Here is a 20,274-nt window from a genome sequence, read left to right as displayed (position 1 = left end):
GCTGGAACCCCCCAAGGGCTTGCCCGATATGCCAGAACATTCTTAGCAGTATTTAATGGTCTGAATACATGTACACTTCGGTGTCACCTGCAGATGGACTTTAGGAGGACAATGGAGATGAACCAAGGTGATGGTCACATTGACTTTAAGAAAACAACAAAGCCCTTGCTTCCCCTGTGTTCTGTCAGAAAGGCCAGGGTGGTGGTGTCATCTGCACACATGCCACCAACAGGAAGGAAGGAGATGGTGGGGATGGAGGGCATGGCTAGAGAGGAAGAAACCTCACTCATGGTAGCGCCATCTGGAGGAGGGGAGGCTGAAGCCCAGGCCCAGGATGGTCTGGGAAGATGCTTTTCTTCCCAGGTAGCCATGGGCCTCCTCCAAGGCCCTGGTCTCCTCTTCTCTCTGAGCTTGAGGGACCATTTCAGATGGGACATACGAGGTCTTCTCTCCTGTAGACTCAGGAGATAGGACCTGAGAGCTACTAGCCCTTCATTCCTTCAGTCACTCATCTACTCATTCCCTGCTCATTTGTGCATCCCCAAATCTTACTGGACACTAAATACTTTTCAGACCCTGCACCAGGCCCAGGCAAGCTTTGGCAAAGGCATGGAGAATCCACTCCGGAAAGATTATCTCCCAGTCCTCAAGGCCCTGATGGCGATTTACTATCAGTGATTCAAGGCTGGCTCAGGGGAGGCCAAATAAGAGGATGATTCAAATGTAGGGCCCAGATTCTAATCAGGTTTATGTGCTGGGTGCTTCAGGGCTTGCTTTGTATTTCTTTGATTTTTATTTTCCTCTTCAGTTGGAGGTAACAGTGCTCAGCTCAGAGGAGAAGTAAATAGGAATAAACATGGTTGAGTTTAGAGTCCAGCAACTCGTAAGTCCTAAAAAACACGGCCAGAGAATCTGCCCACTCGGCCAGTTCTAATGACTGCTGATACAGTCCCCAAGATATGAAATGTGGCCACACCTGCCTCTCAGAACTCATCATCAGGGATAAATTATGTTCACAGGATAAAATGATTCTGAATAGCATTGCCCTTTATGAATAGTCTTCTTCCTTTAAAGCAGCCAAACTCATAGAAGGATGGTGCTCCTGACACTAAAATCTGAAAGTTGGATTCCATTTTGCCAGTGGTAATTAAAGGTCTCTGTGACAGATCCAGAGGAGGTGGCCCTTGGGGGGAAGGGTGTCCCTTAGACTCCAATCAGCCCCTGCTCTCCTGCTGATCAGCAGCAGGGGCTATAAGTATCACAATCAAAACGACTTTGGTCATTTTTTTCTGAATCCCCGCCCCCCCGATTATTCATGTAGAAAATCTGGAAAGTGATAAAAAGCACAAAAAATGAAAAGGATATTGCTGTCACTACCACCATACAGCGATCACCGCCTGACACTCGGCTGTCTTTCTCAAAGTAAAAGTACTTTGAAGCAATTACCGCTTCCAGTTTTCAAAGTTCCTTCCTCCTCCACCAAGGAATTTATAAAACATAGCAACTGATCTGCTCTGTTTTCCAAATGACTGCCTTTAGGGAGAATATAAATGAAATAAAGCACATTTTTTTCCCCCTTGCTGGCCAGCTTCCCACTTACCTCTTTCCATGCTTCAGTGTTCCTTGCTAAGCACTGGATGCACCTTGTTGGATTCTCACAGCTCCAAGTGAGGGAGAAGTTTTCAAGGATGGGCACATGCAAAGCCCAGAGATGTAGGTCCTGGGGTGACATGGCTAATGAGCAATGGAACCGAGATCCAGGCCCACTCTGCCTGCTTTCTGAGCTGCCTTGAAGTGGTCTCTTCTCTAACTAGGGCCCTCCGTTCAGATGACAAGAAACGAACTGGACTTGGACACAGTGGGGCTGTACATAGCGGGCCTATTCATGGTGGTTGCAGAACCATGCTGGTAGTCACATCCAGAAACCAGTCATGTTTTGCTAACAAAACTCTTTGGGGCTGTCCTGAAACTGACCCTGACAGCTAAGGATGGGAGAATCAGTTTGAGGTTAGGATCCACTATTCAGACCGCAGACCATGGGGGCATGGCGGAAGGCTAAGGATGATGCCCCAGGACCAGTGTGCGACAGCCTATTTCCACCAAAATTGTGCTTGGCTCTTCTTGGCTGTGATTCCACAGCCACCCAGACTCTTCTAGAAAAGACTCATGCCTGGGTGACACTGACAAAACGCCCAGAGAAAAATTCCGATGAGTCTGTGTTCGAGAAGAAATCCCACATGTCATGAGAAGATGAGAAGCTCAGATACACCGCAGGAAAACAGGGCCACGGGGGTGTGCCCCAAACCAGCAAGAAGATGGGAGAGGAACAGCGGGGCATGTCGAGACAACCTGCTTTTTCCTTTTTTCTAAAAGGTATCCTGCTCTTATTAATTAATGTTTTTAAAGTGTCTCAGAGATGAAAAGTTCTATGGGCTTTCCTGGTATGATTACAAAATCCTTTTGATCGCTGTCAAAGTCAAACAGCTTGGATCTTAAAAAACACACACATACACAAAAAAACAACAATTAACAGGCCACTTTGAGAACCCAAATGACCTTTATCTTCATTAGTGTCCTCTGAGGAGCTGTGAGTCACAAACTGTGTGTGTGTGTGGGGGGGAGGTGGCCTGGCCCTATCATCGTTTTAGTAGGTCAATTGTGGCCTGGGACACCAGAGCTGGCTTTAAACTCTGATTGTCAAGATGCCGGTCTGTTTTGTAATAGCCAGTTAGTCATAGAAGTTAAAATCATGCCGAATGGCTGGGGACAGGAGGAGCCTTTTATTCTAGCAAAGGGACTGGGGACGTAGGCAGCAGGGACAGCAGCAATGCCAGGTCTGCTGACCAGGTAGAGGACAGAGCTGAGAAAAGATTGGTGTTCAGTGGGGGGAAAACAGGACCGCACAAGGGTAGCATCCCAAAGAGAGATGCACTTGGACCCCATTCCCATAAGTTAGAAGCCTGGAGACAAAACCCAGTCCAAAGTCCCCTGGACAAAAGTTAGATACAATGCAGTCTTCAGAATGAATTTCAAAAAACTTCAAATAGAGTTGCCCTAAGTTCCTGGGCATGGATACCTGCTTCATCTCCCAAAGCCAATTTCATACAAGGTCTAGATACCACCGTGTCATGAGGAGATAATATCTCAGATAAAAGAAAGCCTCTGTAATTTAAAAGTTTATCAGAGATATCTGCCAAGCAACCTGTTTTTTTTTTTTCCTTTAAATTTACAGAACTTTATTTGGCATTATTGCATTGCTCAATTAACTGGACCAGGCGACCCGAGGATACATGCCACCGACAGACCCTTTTAAATAGGGGGTACAATCAGGCATGACAAATTGATTCTGGTTTTGAAGCTGCACAGACAATGGGTTTCCTTATTCATTCAAGTGAATCTGAAAACAGTATCAATCCACACTACAGCAAAATGTGCTAGCTGTCAAAAGAGGTTGCTATGAGCCCTCTGTCTGCGGAAAGTCAGATCTCTGTGCTGTTGGTTTCCCTCCTGTGATCATACCCTGTCACCCCCATTCCCAAAGCCTTTTTCCCAGCTCCTTCACTGGGAAGAGGATTCTAGTCTTAGCATCTCAGCATGGCAGGGAAGGCAATAAACCTTCCAGAGAAGAAACAGAGGGCTGCTGAAAAGACAGAAAGGAATCCCTCCTTTCAGACCAGCCACCTCACCTGATACCTACAGCCTACATCAGCATGCTGAGCCTCTGTCAAATGTATACATATGTAGACATATGTGTGCTTGTGTGATTTTTGTTGTTGTTGTTGACACTGGGGATTGAACCTAGTGGCATTTAACCACTGAGCCACATCCCCAGCCCTTTTTTGTATTTGTTTTAGAGACAGGGTATTGCTGAGTTACTTGGCACCTTGATTTTACTGAAGCTGGCTTTGAATTCACAATCCTCCTGCCTCAGCCTCCCTAGCTGCTGGGATTTCAGGCATGTGCCACAGTGCCCAGCTGCCTGTATGATTTTATTTATCCATCCCTGGTCCATGCAGTCCACTGGATTGGTGACCCAGTGAAATATTTAGTATGGTGTGTTTTTTTGTTTTTTGGTGTGTGTGTGTGTGTGTGTGTGTGATTTCCAATTAGAGCGATGTATCTTTTAAAAAAATGTTTCTACATGCACGGTGGTCTGAATATAACCCCAAGAGACTTTTGAGGTGATCCATGACTCACGGGAAAACCCAAGGACCCCTGTAAGGTTGACTGAGTTCTCTTAGTCTGATTGTTTCTGTGGCCATGGAAATGTGGGCAAGGGCTGTAATGGGTGAATATGACCAGAGAAAGGGCCAGTGAGCCAGCAGAGCAACCGGGGCCCAGCAAACTGCCCCATCTATTGATTGCTTCTATTTCTAACTGTCTCGAAATTGAGTCGCATCAGTCTTGCCACTAGCTTGGTGTCACTCCCCATGATACCTGTGCCCTGGTAAGCAGTCTCCCCAGCTTCCCACCTGGACTCTACAACCTCCAGCCCACTGTCCTAGATCCGGCCAGAGAGATTCTTCTACAACCCAGATCAGACCACAATCACCCCTTGGCCTGAAGTCCTCGTGGTTCTTCATGCACTCTAGGAAGATGGCCAGAATTCCACAAGTCCCATCTCTCGGCCTCTGCTTGCTGTTCTGACCTCTCTCTCACCACTTCCTGTCTATTACTGCTCTCTCCAGATAAACTGAGCTGGCTGCTAAAAATGTCATCTTCATTCTTGTTGTTGGGACTCTCTGCACAGGCCACCTCAACTGCTCTAAACATCCTTCTCCTCATCTCAAGGTCAAGAGGCCAATCCCTCTAATCCCTCTACACTCAGCTGAGACATCGGCTGCTCTGGCCTTTCCAGGTCGGGCCAGCCCAGGGCCCCTTCTCCTCAGTCTCTCCTGGTGGCTTCATCTCCCCACAGCAGTGCATATTCGTGGCTTTCTTGACTGCTTTTTACACTAGCTCCTGAGCATCTTGGAGAAAGAAGCTATTTCTTGTTTCTCATCAGACCTGCCGAGCCCAGGATAGTGCCTGGCCAAAGAGTCTGTTCCTCATGAATAAGTAATGAACCAATTAGCATACACATTCATTTCATCGAAATGCACCAAAAATAGGAACTATGTGCCTGACTTGGTTTGGCATCCTGTGAGCATTTACTCATTTAGTCCTTATCAAAGTCCCCTGCAGTAAGGCCCCACCATTTTTTGTCCTTTGTTCGGTGGAGGGAAAGCAAGGCCAGGGAGATTCAGTAATTTGTCTGAGATCACACAGTTTATAGTGGCTGAGCTGAGGTTTGACCCCAGACATCTCTGAGGCCTCAGAGTCAGCTCTGAGAGTGAAACACATCTCAGGTAGTTAAACTGTTCTGGAACTGCCAGGTGCCTGCCTGTGGTGTGTCCTGAGGCCATAGGAAGGACATAATGGCAGTGTGCCATATGGCCATCTGTCATAGCCCTAGAATTGAGCAGGGTTGAGTTTCAAATGATCAACTCTCAAAGGAACCTTTCCCTTAAATATATAAGAACATAATACATTTATATTTGAGTGTCGGTGAGCATGGACTCCATGTAAGGAGTCTCCAGGCCTCATGAGTATCAAACCTGCTGCAGCTCTGGGTGTCAGACAATGCTGTCACATCTCCCTATCACCTCCAAATCCTCTTTCTGGGGTGTCACTAACAAGTCTGAGGCTCCAGGAGAGCCCTCCAGGGAGAATTCCAATAGCTTAACTGATTCTGATATATTCAGAAGACATTTCTGAAATCCCTACATTTTTCTGATGGGGAGAGATAGTGATATTTGCTGACGGTTTTGTGTTTTAAATAAATACTCTGGTCTGATCTCTCTCTTCTTTTTATCTATTTATACTTCTCATCCCTGAAGAATTAAGCTGAGTTCATTGGGCAATCCTCTCTGTTCGGGCACAGTTCTGCCAAGGCAGGTCCTGCCTCAATTTAAATCTGCCTTGAACATTCTTTAGCAGAGGGGTTCCTGGGCTTTTGATGTAATTTGGAATTGTGTGTGTGTGTGTGTGTGTGTGTGTGAGAGAGAGAGAGAGAGAGAGAGAGAGAGAGAGAGAGAGAGAGAGAGAGCCTTCCTTCCAGCTGATATTCTACATTTAGTACTTGCTGAGTGGGATTCAGCTCATCCTGCTCTGAATTGTGTCCCTTGAGATGAACTTTAGTTTGGTCATCATGAGGTCCAAGTGGAAAAAGCTGTGTGACTATGCTAACTGTCCCCTTGGCTTGCTCCTCAGCCTCCCCTCACCCTTCCAGGGAGAAACAGGCACAGAAAGCACTGGATTTGGGACCCAAACCCAGAGCCTCCAGGGTTGGAGCTGGCAGTCCAGTTCATTTGAGATTTTTGTCATTGGACAGATGGTGCACAGATGTAAGCAATCCAATGAAATCTATAGCTACAGGCCAAAGAAATGCCACCAGGTATAATCCTATCATGCCACCTAATGGAGGAAGGGGGTCACTGGGACAAGGATAGGGGCAGACTCCATTCCAAGAACAACTTTCAGCAAACCCTCTGCCTGGTGTGGCCAAACTGCTCTCTTACCTCAATAATCTAAATGATTTGGCAAACATCCATACATAATGTGGAAATGGCACCTGAGACGTGTGTTTGGAAATATATTTGCTTATCACGAATTAATAGAAGCTGAGAATAAAGCATAATAGCAAGAACTCAAAGAGGTGTGGTGGTCAGTCCTGTAGTATGATGGGAATCAAATTATTCTGCCCCAAAAGCCCATGGTCTTGACATTTTTATTTGCATTCTTCAGGTCTTATCATTCAGGATTATGTAAAAATGACAGCTGCTTATAATTATTTGGGGGTTTGAGCTGCAATAATTAAAAACATCTGCCTTTATCTTACCGCTACCAGACTTAACCCTGCGAGGGTTGGGTCTCCTGAACTTCAAAGAGGGAAGCAAGAAATAAAAGAAACTCCACACATTACTAACAAATTTCTAGTGATTCATTTAAATGTATAACCAGTTATTCCAACAGCCTTCAAACCCTTCATTATCTTTTAAATATATATAATTTGGTACTGCTAATTAGATAGCAATTTAATGCTCTCATGGGGATTCAGATGCAAGGTCTTTCAAAAATGTAAACTCAGAAGACTAATCATTGGCATTCAAATGATTGAATTCTTCAGTTATTTAAATGAGTGTGGGCATTCACACAGTTGGGATATTTGAATATTGTGCTGTGAGTCCCAGCTGTAGGATTTCACAGGACCCCTTGGTTATCTCCTAGTACAAGTTCACCTCCCTAGACAGAAGCAAGATCCTCTTAGAGACCTATGGCTCCATTTCCTATATTTTTTCTTTCTTTCTTTCTTTTTCTTTTTTTTTTTTGGTACCAGGGATTGAACTCAGGGGCACTCAACCACTGAGCCACATCCCCAGCCCTACTTTGTATTTTATTTATAGATAGGGTCTCACTGAGTTGCTTAGCGCCTCACTTTTGCTGAGGTTGGCTTTGAACTCGAGATCCTCCCCTCTCAGCCTCCCAAGCTGCTGGGATGACAGGAGTGCACCACCCCACCTGGCTCCTATTTTAAGGAGGAGCAAAGTTTCTTGGAATTTGCAGTTACAGACACCTCAGTGCTTGCTTCTCGGATTTTCTCTTGTTGGTCTGCTTGTTATCGTCTGGGTAGTTAACATTCTAATTAATAACTCTCCCCCAAAAGCCTGCTGCAGATGGAGGAGGTGAAGAGTCTCATTCTGCCTTGAGCTTCCACTTCCTGTGTATTCCCACTCCCGTCGAGATGGCCCTTTAAATTATATAAAGATGTGCATCGCATGGAGAAAAACAATTGATCAATGAGATGACACTGGGCAATGACAGAAGCCAGCACTCATGGCTCAGCCTCGCAGTATGGTTAGGGTTTGCATTCTTGAGCCCAGGCTAGTAGCTAGCAGCTGAGGCTCATTTCCCCGAAGCGGGGAGGGAGGGGAGGTGCCGACAAATCTATAGGAATTTTTAAGAGATCATTATTCAACACATTGCCTGTAATTACATTTTGATGAGCTTTTTATTGCTAATTCATCATCCAAGATGGGGCATTCTAGATATGAAATTAATCTAGTAAAACAAGGGGTCAGAGTGGGTCCAGAGAAAAGGAAAGCTGTTCTCATCCAATCCTTTCGCCAAACAATAAAGCGACAGAGTATTCCTATCTCTAAACCAAACATCCTTGCAACGCCTACTCTGGATCAAGAACTGCAGAAAGCCATGCTTCCCGGTGGTCCTCAATACAGATGTGGATTCTCCGAGCAGCCCAGTGTGACAGAGATGCACACGCAGGGGCCGGAAACTGAAGGGAAAGTGAACCTGATGCCATCATGTTAAAGTCAATGTCTATGTGGGTGCACTCAAGATTGTTTGAAAGCCTAGTCTAGAGCAAATCATTTTGCAGAGAAATAGTAGTCCAGTTCTCTCAGAAGCAGGTCCCATGACCCGGATGCCTGTGCAAGGTTTTTATCAGAGAGGGGTTCCCAGGACACACTTGCAGACACATGGCATCCCAGGGATGGGAAGGCAGAGAAGAGAGGACGCATCATCATGCATACTGCCACTGCAGGCAACTGGAGCTTCAACCCACCGGGAAAGCTCCCAGAGAAGGTCACATGCCTGGGAAATAGCCCACCTGAGAGGTGGCAGCACTCTTCAGTCCTTGGTGGAGGGATGCTAATTCCTTGGCGCATCTGGTCGCTGCATGCCTGGGAAGAGGGACTCCAGAGCCTGCGCCAGGGGCTGGCAGCTTTGAACCAGGCTGCACTTGCAGGGATGGTGGGGGCTGAGAGGAGAGGAGAGCGAGCATCAGCAGTGACTGCTTTGCTAAGTGCAGTATGAGCAGAGGCTTGTCAATAAAAATCCTTCTTTGAAGGTCTTGTCTTAAATCTACGGGAAGATTCCCGTGCTTGGCATAGTGAACATCTTCATGCCTCAGGGTCTTTGCACAAACTGTTCCCCCAGCCTGGACCAGTCTCCATAATCTGCACAGAGATTTTTTTTTTCTTCTCATCCTTCAGGGCTCAGTTTAAACCACCACTCCTCGAAAGGGCTCTCCCTGAACATTCAACTACAGGAAGTGTCACTTCTTAATTTTTGTTTTCTCATATCCTTTTGGAGAGCGTATCCACAGTATGTCATGCTTTTTATTTATCCATTTATTTATGAACTTAAAAAAAAATAACATAACAGGTGCAGTGGCGCACACCTGTAATCCCAGTGGCTCAGATGGCTGGGGCAGGAGGATCATGAGTTCAAAGGCAGCCTCAGCAACAGTGAGGCACTAAGCAACTCAGTGAGACCCTGTCTCAAAATAAAATACAAAAAAGGGCTGGGGATGTGGCTCAGTGCTAAAGTGTCCCTGAGTTCAATCCCTGACACTAAAAAAAAAAGGAAATGAGCAATTTACTCATCCAGGTCCCCGTCTGTATTCCCAAGTATGCTAGACTGTGTCAGAAGTCATGACCTCAGGCTTATAGGAGGTAAACCAGCATGCAGCAGGGTTCCCAAGCCACGTGGTACACAGTTAGACACCAAGTGCTTTTATAAATTCTACTTCTTGCCAGTACTTCCACCCATGGAGCCTGATAACATGGTATTTCATGGTGCACTCAATTTCTTATAAGTGGGTCTTCTCTCCCCATTCATCTGTCATTGTATCTCCTTTGAACCAGGCCCTGGATATGCAAGGGTGAGCAAAATGCAATCTGACCTGCATCTACAGGTTCCTTGCAGCACGGGGAAAGACCAGATGTGTCACGATAGTTCTGCAATGTACTAGGGAGCCCAAATTCAAAGGCTGGAGTGAGAAGCCTAGTGGGACAGGAGCATATTTCTCTGGGGCTGATGTAGGGCCAGGCAGGGGATTAAGGGGAAGAGATTTTTGCAGAAAAGGAGTGGGTTGGGGATGTGAGGCTGTGAGCTTCCTGAGTGGAGGGACCACAGTCATGCCCAGCAGTGGTTCCCAGACTGTGGGATTCTGTTGCTGAATCTGTCAGGTTGTTTTGGTTGTAAGCCATAGATACCAACTCTTAATCACTGAACAAAAGAGGAATGTATTGGAAGGGTATATGGAAATTCTCCACTGTTCATACAATGGCTGCAAATAAATGAATTATTAAATAAATAAGCAAAGGAATTCCCTCTTTCCACTTCCCTTTTCCTTCCATCCGTCCTTCTTTCTTTCTTCGTGCTCTCTTCCTTTCCTGGCAGAGTAATGACTTAAGAGAAATAAACCTCCCATCTCCTCCTACCTTGGTTTTAGTCAGGACCCCAGCAGGAAGTTCATGGCACTCACTGTCAAGCTGGTTAATTGAGGAGGATTTAATAAAGAAGCCAACGTGAAGTTATGGGTAGGATGTAGAAAACTACAAAAATGGTGCAGTTCCCCGAAGCTGGACACAGTGGGGACCTTTTCTCCCACTCTGCAGGAAGAGACAGAGGAGGAGCAGATGCGTGAACCAGAGCAAGAAGGCCACAGACACAGGCAGGCTTATGTGACTTTAGGTTGGGAGCAGCCTGTCCCCGAGGACACGAGGATGAACACATGTCCTAACCCTCATCCTCTCTCCACTTCTTGTGTGTGTCCCCACAAACCCCGCCCACAGTCAGATTGAGGAACTGCACCCCATGTTGCATGCAGATCAGGATCCAGGAGCAAGGGGAGAGGTTTGCAGAGGCTGAGGGAGGCCCCCACTCAGAGGCACGTCCTTGGGGAGCCTGAGAACTCAGAACTGGGGCAACTTCTTTCCACTGCATAAGTTAATAAGTTAAATTACATGAAAAACCACTTTGTCAATGCCTTCCTTCCTTCCTTCCTTTCTTTCTGTGAAGAATGGCCCACATCTATGACAAACACATTCATTGACTAAAGCATCAGGGACCTTTTCTCCCCCTTCCTTTATACATTTACCTATTTAATTTAATTAAAACTCATATTGTCTATGGACCAAATAAGCACTCATGTACAGGATGCTATGACAACATAAACATACAAAACATAGCAAGGTAGGGTGCTCAGCACAGAGCCAGTCCCTTAACACCATAGGTAGCAAATACATTATTGCTGATCCCTTGTACACCATGTCCAGCATCCAGAGGATATCAGTAAAGTACACTGAATGTATGTAACTGGCTCTCCTAGTCCATCTATTATTCCCAGAGTGTCCAAGCACATTTCCTCACAAAACATAGAGGCCATGGGTTTCTGAGGTTTGCAGAACCCAACATACATACTGCTGACAGAATTCTAAGCACCTACTGACTTCCCTAGTCCTCAAGAACAGGAGGTGTCACTTCCCTTCCCAGAGCTGACATGCTGTCACTCAAGGGTCCAAACTGGGCAGTTCACACAGTGCTGTCAACAATTTCAGCAAGAAGGCTGCATTCAGGGCTCTTTGCTAAATGATGTATTTTAAAAGTTACAGGCTCGCTCCAATGGGGTCGCACCATCTTATTTATTTTTCCTCAGAGAACACACTCCCCTGAGCAGATACACTTATTAAATATCACTTAATTCTTTTAAACAACGGGATGGATTCAGATCAGGCCTAGGCAGGGTCACCTGGGCAGTTCTGAGGCTGCATGAGGTCTGGCCAGTCGCTGGCTGGCTTCCTGGAACCCGCGCGTGGCGGTACCTGTGCGCCACCTACTGGGCAGTTTCCTTCAGTTCATTAGCAACCTGAGAGCTGAGGGCGTGGAGGCTGGCTTTGTGCAATGAGCTTCTTTTAAACAGAGACTTCCTCTACCTGCCTGTAGGTCTCCATTAGCTAGTACCGTGCTTGAGGCAAGAACCACCTGATGAATGTTTGCAGGCAAGCAGGAGGGTGGCAGGCGGCGAGGGGGACAGAAAGAAAGGCGCCCCTGACATAGCAAGAGCTCCATATATCTTCGATGAAAGAATGTGTGGCACCTGCACCTCTTATGTATGGGAGGAACTTGGCACCCAGGCTCTAATCGTCAGGTCCAGGAAACACCATTGAAATAATTCTAGTATTTACTGACTACCCGCTTTGCATAGTGAAGACCCACAGCGTGTAACAGGGAGAAGTTAAGCACCTAGGAGGGATGAGTGACCCAAGGAAACTACAGCAGGGGACATGCCAGAGAGTGATGAGGATAGAGCATCGCTACTCTGAGGTGACAATTGAGCTGGGAAAAGACAAGCAAAATGCAGTCACGGTGCATCTGCTAGAGGAGAGCCAGCACAAGTATTTGAAGCAGGAGACAGCTGAGAAAGGGGACAAAAGGGCCACCGTGGAGGATATCATAATTATATAAAGATCCCATTCAGACCTCAAGTCTAAAAAAAAATTTTTTTTTGAATTCTATAGAATCTGTTCACATGACCCACTGTTCAAATTAAGTCACCTTGATTAGGCAAGAATTCAGACAGTACCCCTACCTTTTAAATTCCTACTGGTGTTTGACAAGCACTCTCTGATTATGATTCAACATATATTTGCATAGACCCATGGGAATGTGAACTTAGTACCACATGAGAGGACTAAAGCATGGTATGAGTGTATTTCCATTGATTAGCCTGTCCATGTGTCAATCAATGTATTTGATAATCTTCTAGAGGGTCCATCTATAACCAATGTAGCAAACAGGGCACAGAAAAACAAAGATCAAAGATATGTAAAAGAACAAAGAAGCAGAATTAACATATAGGGGCAATCAAGGAGTGATGTAGAGAAGGGTCAGTGGTGGCTGGAACAGCAGTACTGAGTTCCAGAAGCATAGGTAGATGCTCCAATGGGTTAGGAAGATGACACCATTATCTGCAGAATTTGGCCTTGTTAGAGAGTTAGCCTGAGTTTTCCAAAATGTCAGACATGGCTTTGATGCCTGAGGATCCTGATCTACGGGACCTGAGAACTCAGGCTTCCCCTGGCTAATGTTTCCCACCTGTTGGCCTCTGAGGTACAGTTTGTTTAGGAGTTGAACCTGGACAGGAGTGGTGGTGCACGCCTGTAATCCCAGAGGCTTCAGAGGCTGAGGCAGGAGGATCACAATTACAAAGCCAGCCTTAACAACTTAGCAAAGCCCTAAGCGATTCAGGGAGACCCTGTCTCTACATAAAAATGCAAAAAAGAGTTGGGGATATGGCTCAGTGGTTAAACATCCCTGGGTTCAATCCCCTGTACAAAAAAAAAAAAAAGATGGATCTGCTTTATAAGTGAACCCACATGACTGAAGTGGCCCGAGCTTCCCAGTCAAACTTGGAAGCCCATCTGCCTTGGTCATGAAACCAGTTTCACTTCAATTGGAGACAACCTCTCATTCTATCCCTTGGGGCTGGAGAGGCCACAGCATGGCAGGGGGCAGTAGCCACAGAGGAGGAGGTTGACTGGCCACAGACTATTAGTACAGACTTCCGGGATAACATAAGTGATGGGGCAGCAGTGGTGTTGGTAGAGTTTATCCTACTCCACTTTAAGGAACAAGAGGTCCTGTCATCTATTTTATCTAGAAAGATCCAAAGTGTCTGGTCACACTCTAGACCTGTGTTGTCCCTTACATAGAGCACAGCCACATGTGGCACCTGAGAACCTAAAACACTAGTCTGAGTTGATGTGTTGTATTTCCACCAGACTTCAAAGACTGGTATGAAAGAATTCAAAATATCAGTCAGGCATGGTGCACACCTTAATCCCAGTAGCTCGGGAGGCTGAGGCAGGAGGATTGTGAGTTCAAAGCCAGCCTTAGCAACTTGGGGAGACACCATCTCTAAATAAACTATGAAAAAGGTCTGGAGATGTAGTTTACTGGTTAAATGTCTCTGGGTTCAATATTTGGTACTCACACAAAAAAGAGTAAAATATCATATTAATAATTTGTATATTGATTATATTTTGAAGCACCAATATTTTGTACAGTTGGGTTAAATAAAATATATTCTTAAACTCAATTTCACCTGGTTTTTTTTTTACTCTTTTAGATGTGGCTACTAGGAAATTTTTAAATTACACAGGCAGCTCAAGTTTGTGGCTTCCACTGTGTTCTCACTGGGCAGTGTTAAGTCTAGACAGATTCTAACTATAACCATCCCAGGATTGTCCTGGTCCTCAGCCATATGGCTGCACAGAGCAGGCATCTGGGTGGCCCCCACCCTTCCACCACTCTCCCTCCCACTTTCTAAAGAGCCAGCATAGCAAAGTGAATTTAAGACGTCTCAACTGATCTGGGTGAGGGCTCCTGGTTCTGGTATTTTACAGCTGTGTGATTTATAGAGGTCACATATTCATTCTGTGCTTCGGCTTCCTGTCTGTAACATACTGACCTTGCTTGGAGCACCCCAGGTCCTTAGCTTGGCACTCACAGTTATCTGAGCTGCCTCCTAGATGGGGCTCCTCCCATGCCTCCCTTCCTTCTGTCCTTCCCTGAGCCTCTGGACTTTTCTGAGGCACCTGCAACCTAGGTTTCCATTAGCTAATGACACAAAGCATTAAAATATGGACAATACTCAGTGGCTGTCCCATGAAAAGGGGTCAAGGAAAGTTTGAAAAACACACCAAGATCCACAACAGTGAAGAGAGAAAAAAAAAAAAACTGCATCTCCTTAAACTCTTAAACTCTTATCTTATGCATTCCTTTCGTTTTTGACTTCTTTGGGGGCACATCTATATAACTTCTGTGGGCAGCCTGCCCAGGCCCAGAGCAAAGTGAACATTCAATGAATGTCAAAGGAAGGACTGTAAATCCCCTGGCCATCATTGCCACCTCCCACCTCATCACACAATGCCCATGTGACTGTCAGACTTTCATTTCAAATGGAATCCCTCCAGCATCTTTCCCTGTCTCCTGGGCTTGCAGGCACAGAGAAGACAGCTTTGGGCAGATTTCAATGTGGGCTTTGTGGAAATGAGTCCTAGATTTTGACTGTCCAAGGATCCTAGTGGAACCCTGTGACAGCTGGAAGGGAATCTGCTTTGTATTCTCCTGGGGAGTTTGACCAGGTCCACATTTCTGGCCTCCTTGTTGGGAAAGACCTCAATGTAGATGTCTTTTTGTTGTAAAAGGGAGGGGCAGATAGAACATCCAACAAACAAAAATGTAGGTCATGCTAAAGGTGGCACCTTCCCAGTCCTCTCCACCACTACCCCATGCCCTGTTGGGCAAAAGAAAAAGACACATTCAGGGCTCCTTTGAAAAATTCATAATGCTCCAAAAGATGAAGGATAAACAAAGACCAAGAAATGAGATATACACAGTCACCATACTCTGAAATATCTTTAGCCTGACTGTTAGAGAATGGTACAGATGAAGAAAAAATTTCCAGGTGCGTCATAACTACTGTTAATGGTTTGGATGTGAGGTGTCCCCCAAAAGCTCATGTGTGAGACAATGCAAGAAGGTTCAGAGAAGAAATGATTGGGCGGTAAGAGTCTTAACCCAATCAGTGATTTAATCCCTTAATAGGAATTAACTAAGGGGTAACTGAAGTAGTAGGGTGTGGCTGGAGGAGGTGGGAATTGGGGCATGGCTTTGGGGTATGTATTTGTTATCTAGCAAGTGGAGTCTCTCTCTCTGCTTCCTGATCATGATGTGAGCTGCCACCCTCCATCACACTGTCCTGCCATAATGTTCAGCCTCCCCTCAAGAGCCCTGAGGAATGGAACTGGCCTTCTATGGTCTAAAACCCCTGAAATTGTGAGCCCTCAAATGAACCTTTTCTCCTCTGTAATTGTGCTGGTCAGATCCTGTTAGTCACAGTAGCAAAAAAGCTAAGTGCTCGATTCAGCAGCACACACACTAAAATTTGAACGCTACAGAGAAAATTAGCATGGCCCCTTCACAAGGATGACACGCAAATTCCTGAAGCCTTCCATACTTTTGAAATACAGATTAAAACTACTCTAAGATTTCATCTCACTCCAGTCAGAATGCAGCTATTAAGACTACAAACAATAATAAGTGTTGGCGAGGATGTGGGGGGAAAAGGCACACTCATATTGCTGGTGGGACTGCAAATTGGTGCAGCCAGTATGGAAAGCAGTATGGAGAATCCTTGGAAAACTGGGAATGGAACCACCCTTTGACCCAGCTATCCCACTTCTCAGTCTATACCCAAAGGACTTAAAAACAGCTTACTACAGGGACACAGCCACATCAATGTTTATAGCAGCACAATTCACAATAGCTAAACTATGGAACCAACCTAGATGCCCTTCAGTGGATGAATGGATAGGGAAACTCTGGCATATATACACAATGGAATATTATTCGGCATGAAAAGAGAATAAAATCATGGCATTTGCAGGTAAATGGATGGAGTTCGAGAATATCATGCTAGGTGAAGTTAGCCAATCCTAAAAAACCAAATGCCAAATGTTCTCTCTGATTTAAGGATGCTGATTCATAATGTGGTGGTGCGGGGGGCATGGGAGGATTAGATGAACTCTAGATAGGGCAAAGGGGAAAGGGGGAGGAGGGGAAGGGAGGAGAAATGGGGGTAGGAAAGACGGTGGAATGAGATGGACATCATTCCCCTAAGTACATGTATGAAGACATGAATGGTATGACTCTAGTTTGTGAACACCCAGAGAAATGAAAAATTATGCACTATATGTGTACTATGAATTGTAATCCATTATGCTGTCATACATAACAAATTTTAAAAAAAATCTGACCAAAACAACTAAACAAGAAGCTTTCCTCGAGATGTAACTTTGATCCCACTTGCTATGCTAAGGTTCCACTCCCCATCCAGAGAAAAAGCACCAGCCCCCATCCATGGAAGGGCTTCCTAGCCCACCAGAGAAGGGCTCAGCTGCCTCAGCCCTGAGTCTAACGCAGAACTGCTCACATCAAGAACAATAGCTCATTGAATGGACACGGGTGGATCTATCAGAAAGTCAGAAACTGGTGGCAAGGACAGAGTGATTGGGAAAGAGTTGGAGCAGGACTATGCAGAGGCCGCTTACCCCAGGAAAGTGGTCCTTGAGCAACTTTGCGGTTTAAACCAGAGTGGGTCTGCTGAGTAAGGTTCTCATGTCTGAGCTGTTTTTGGAGACACTTCATGATTCACACCCAAATCATACAAGACGAAAGAAAATACTGGATGAAATCAAGCCAAACATTAAGTTTTGGGGAAAGATTTTTATTGGACAAATTAGAAAAATATTGGTATTGTGCTTCAGAGAAACCCACTTCTTTCCTCTGGCTGCAGGGGCAGAAACAACTTCAGTGGCAGATGGAGAGGGAACAGGAGTTGTTTGAAGTGAGCTTGCTCCATCCTCCCCAGGCTGGCCGCAACCCCATGCTCACACCCACCGTGCTAATCTGGCAGCCTTGGCCAGAACCAAGGGGAACGTCCATTGATAGTAAGGACTCAATTATATGGCTGGGTTATGGAAGAGGCAAGCGGGACTTGAATGAAGACTCCCTGCTTGGACCAGTCAGGGAAGCTGCCTGAAGTTGGTTGTTTGCAGCTGAGCTCCAGAGTTTGGCCAAGTGGATTTATGTCCCTTGTAGATACCATCCGCTAGAGGAAGCCCAGAAGGCACTACCATCCTCCAGAAGAACCCAAAGTGATAGTGTGTTTTAGTCAGTTTTTTCGCTGCTGTGACTAAAGGACATGACCAGCACAATTGTAGAGGAGGAAAGGTTTATTTAAGGGCTTATAGTTTCAGAGGTCTCAGTCCATAGACAGTTGGCTTTCTTCCTCAGGTCTCCAGGTGAGGCTGAACAACATGGCGGAAGAATGTGGCAGAGGGAAGCAGCTCACATGGTGATCAGAAAGCAGAGAGAGATATCTCTACTAGCCAAATACAAATATATACCCCAAAGCCACGCCTCCAATGCCCCACCTCCTCCAGCCATACCCCACCTGCCTTCAATGACAACTCAATTAATCCCATCAAGTGATTATTTCACTGATTGAGTTAAAGCTTTCATAACCCAATCATTTCTCCTCTAACCCTTCTTGCATTGTCTCATACATGAGCTTTTGGGGGACTCCTCATATCCAAACCATAACACAGTGAAAACAGCGAATCTGAGGGAGCTCTTCAATCATTTATCTTCTGAGTCCCTAACAGGTGCTGAGTGGATTAGCAGAAAGGGAAGAGGGGAAAAGTAGAAATAAGTGATGAATACAGGTACAAATTAGCAGCATGTCCGTCCATGCCAGGCCCTGGAGTATCCATGCAAACTAAGTCTTTTTTTTTTTTTTTTGGCTACAGGGGATTGAACTCAGGGGCACTCCACCACTGAGCCACATCACCAGCCCTATTTGGTATTTTATTTAGAGACAGGGCCTCACAGAGGTGCTTAGTGCCTTGCTTTTTCTGAGGCTGGCTTTGAACTTGCAATCCTCTTGCCTCAGCCTCCTGAGGCACTGGGATTATAGGCATGGGTCACTGGGCCCAATGCAAACTGAATTTTAAGATCAACATCATTCTTCAGTTTCTATGGCTTCTAATTATTCTAAAACAAACCAATAAACAAAAAACCCAGTTCTTTCTTCACTTAGCAAGGCTCCCATGGAGCTTCATAGTACAGATGTCTATTAGTGGACCAGAGTGGGCCAAGATTATTATAGAACCACACCTGAGACAGAGATATGGGAAAGCCAGGCTTAGACAAAGTCACAAGAGACCAAGATTATTTGCTTAGGGCAAACCATGTGACTCTAGAGACTCTGTATCTACACACGTTGTATATGCACACATACCCATAAGGCCCTTGCCAATGCTTATTATAGCACTCTACACCAACTGAATAATCCAAATGTGTCCTTTAGAGGTCCCCTAAGCATCCTTCACCACCACGTCCTCCCAAGCTTTAGAGTGACTGAATAGAGTTCAATACAACCAGGATAACACACACATAAGGTGCCGGAATAACCACCACTGACCCCAAGGTGTCTTGGGGTCTGCTTTGCTACCCCAGATTCTTGGCTTGCATTATTCCATTTATTCTAACAACCAAGCAATGAAACACACATTCTGATTATGGCAGGTTTATCAGGGACAAATGATGCTCAGAGAGGCTGTGTAACTTGCCTGAAGTCATAGAGCGGGGATATATCAGAACTAGAAATTAAGGATGACCAATGTGACACTAAAGTTGAGTTCCTTCCACTTTGCTAAAGTCTTTTGCTTAAGAGGAAGATGCAAAACTTGGAACAGAGTCAAATTACACTTATTGATCATGTTCAAGTGGGCTAATTCATGTAACCCCTGTGGCTGATACCTCTCCCTAAACATCTGGTGGCTCAGAGTAGAGAGGGTCCAGATGAATGGGACAGATGGTCTATTGGGCTGCCCATTCCTTATGTTCTTCTCATGGATCAACTGCAACAGGTTCATCCTGTCATCTCACTAGTGAGATGTGGGGCATTTTCTTGGGCCTCCCCTCCCCATATATGGCACCTTGACCCTGGGTATCATTTTTGGTGAAGCCACACTCAGGTCAGTGTTTGAACAGTGATAAGAACTGAAATGACTTGAATGGGCATTTCTACTATCAAGAGATGAATAGTGTCAGTTGAATGGCCTGCTTTTTAAGGGACCTTTCAGTACCCGCTTAGTCGTCACAACTCTGGAAAGCAAACCAGCTGGTCTAGCTATAAAAAGCCATTTGCTTCATGACCAGAAGATGGAGATACAAAGACTAGACAGACAGTGTGAATAGGCCGTGCAGGGGGCAGCTGACCATTTCCATTGCTGCAGAGAGAGGGAGCTACCTGGGTGACTTCTGACATCTGGTTCCATTTCATTCCCTCTTTAAAAGACAATAAATAGGAAGTCAATTCTTCACTGGAGAAGCTTCAGGTTTGATTATTTCTTTAACTCGGTTTCATTCCAACTTGGAGTTTAAAAGCCTGGGAGCCCATGCTTAGCTACCAAACACGTAACTCCTAAACAACCCCAAAAAGGCAGCCTAGACATGGGTCATGTACCAAGATGTTTAGATACAAATATGTCTTTAGATTTAAATGTGATTCAAAAATCGTCGGTCCTTTCCATCAGACTTTTTAATAATTCTAAGTTATATTTGAAATGAGCTAACGAGTTAATTCAGTCTTTTTCTGATAAAAAAAAAAGACTGTTGCAATTAAATGTTACCATAAGACCCGTCGGGAAGCATGCATATGGGATCCACATGATGTGGTCATGACTCCATTAATACCAGCGCAATTAGAGCAAAGTTGGATGATGATGGAGCTCTCACATGAACTGTTTCTAAACAATGACGCAAGCGTGAAGCGCATTGGTCCCCAGAACACTTTGCCAA

The 20,274-nt window shown here is 45.4% G+C and overlaps 1 protein-coding gene and 1 non-coding gene across 3 annotated transcripts in view; one reads left to right on the top strand and one right to left on the bottom strand.

Moving 5' to 3' along the window:
* Cacna2d3 (calcium voltage-gated channel auxiliary subunit alpha2delta 3) overlaps positions 1-20,274 on the bottom strand; it is an 877,637-nt gene that overhangs the window by 198,444 nt on the left and 658,919 nt on the right. The gene's annotated exons all lie outside the window — the stretch shown is intronic.
* LOC124098252 (U6 spliceosomal RNA) lies at positions 15,763-15,869 on the top strand. Its single transcript, XR_006853523.1, has one exon. It is a non-coding gene; the product is annotated as a U6 spliceosomal RNA (small nuclear RNA).

Source organism: Marmota monax, unplaced genomic scaffold (assembly GCF_021218885.2).
Source record: "Marmota monax isolate L192 unplaced genomic scaffold, Marmota_monax_Labrador192_F-V1.1 WCK01_AAM20220418_F8-fsc00042, whole genome shotgun sequence".
Classification (NCBI taxonomy): Eukaryota; Metazoa; Chordata; class Mammalia; order Rodentia; family Sciuridae; genus Marmota; species Marmota monax.
This window is presented reverse-complemented; position numbering and strand designations above follow the sequence as displayed.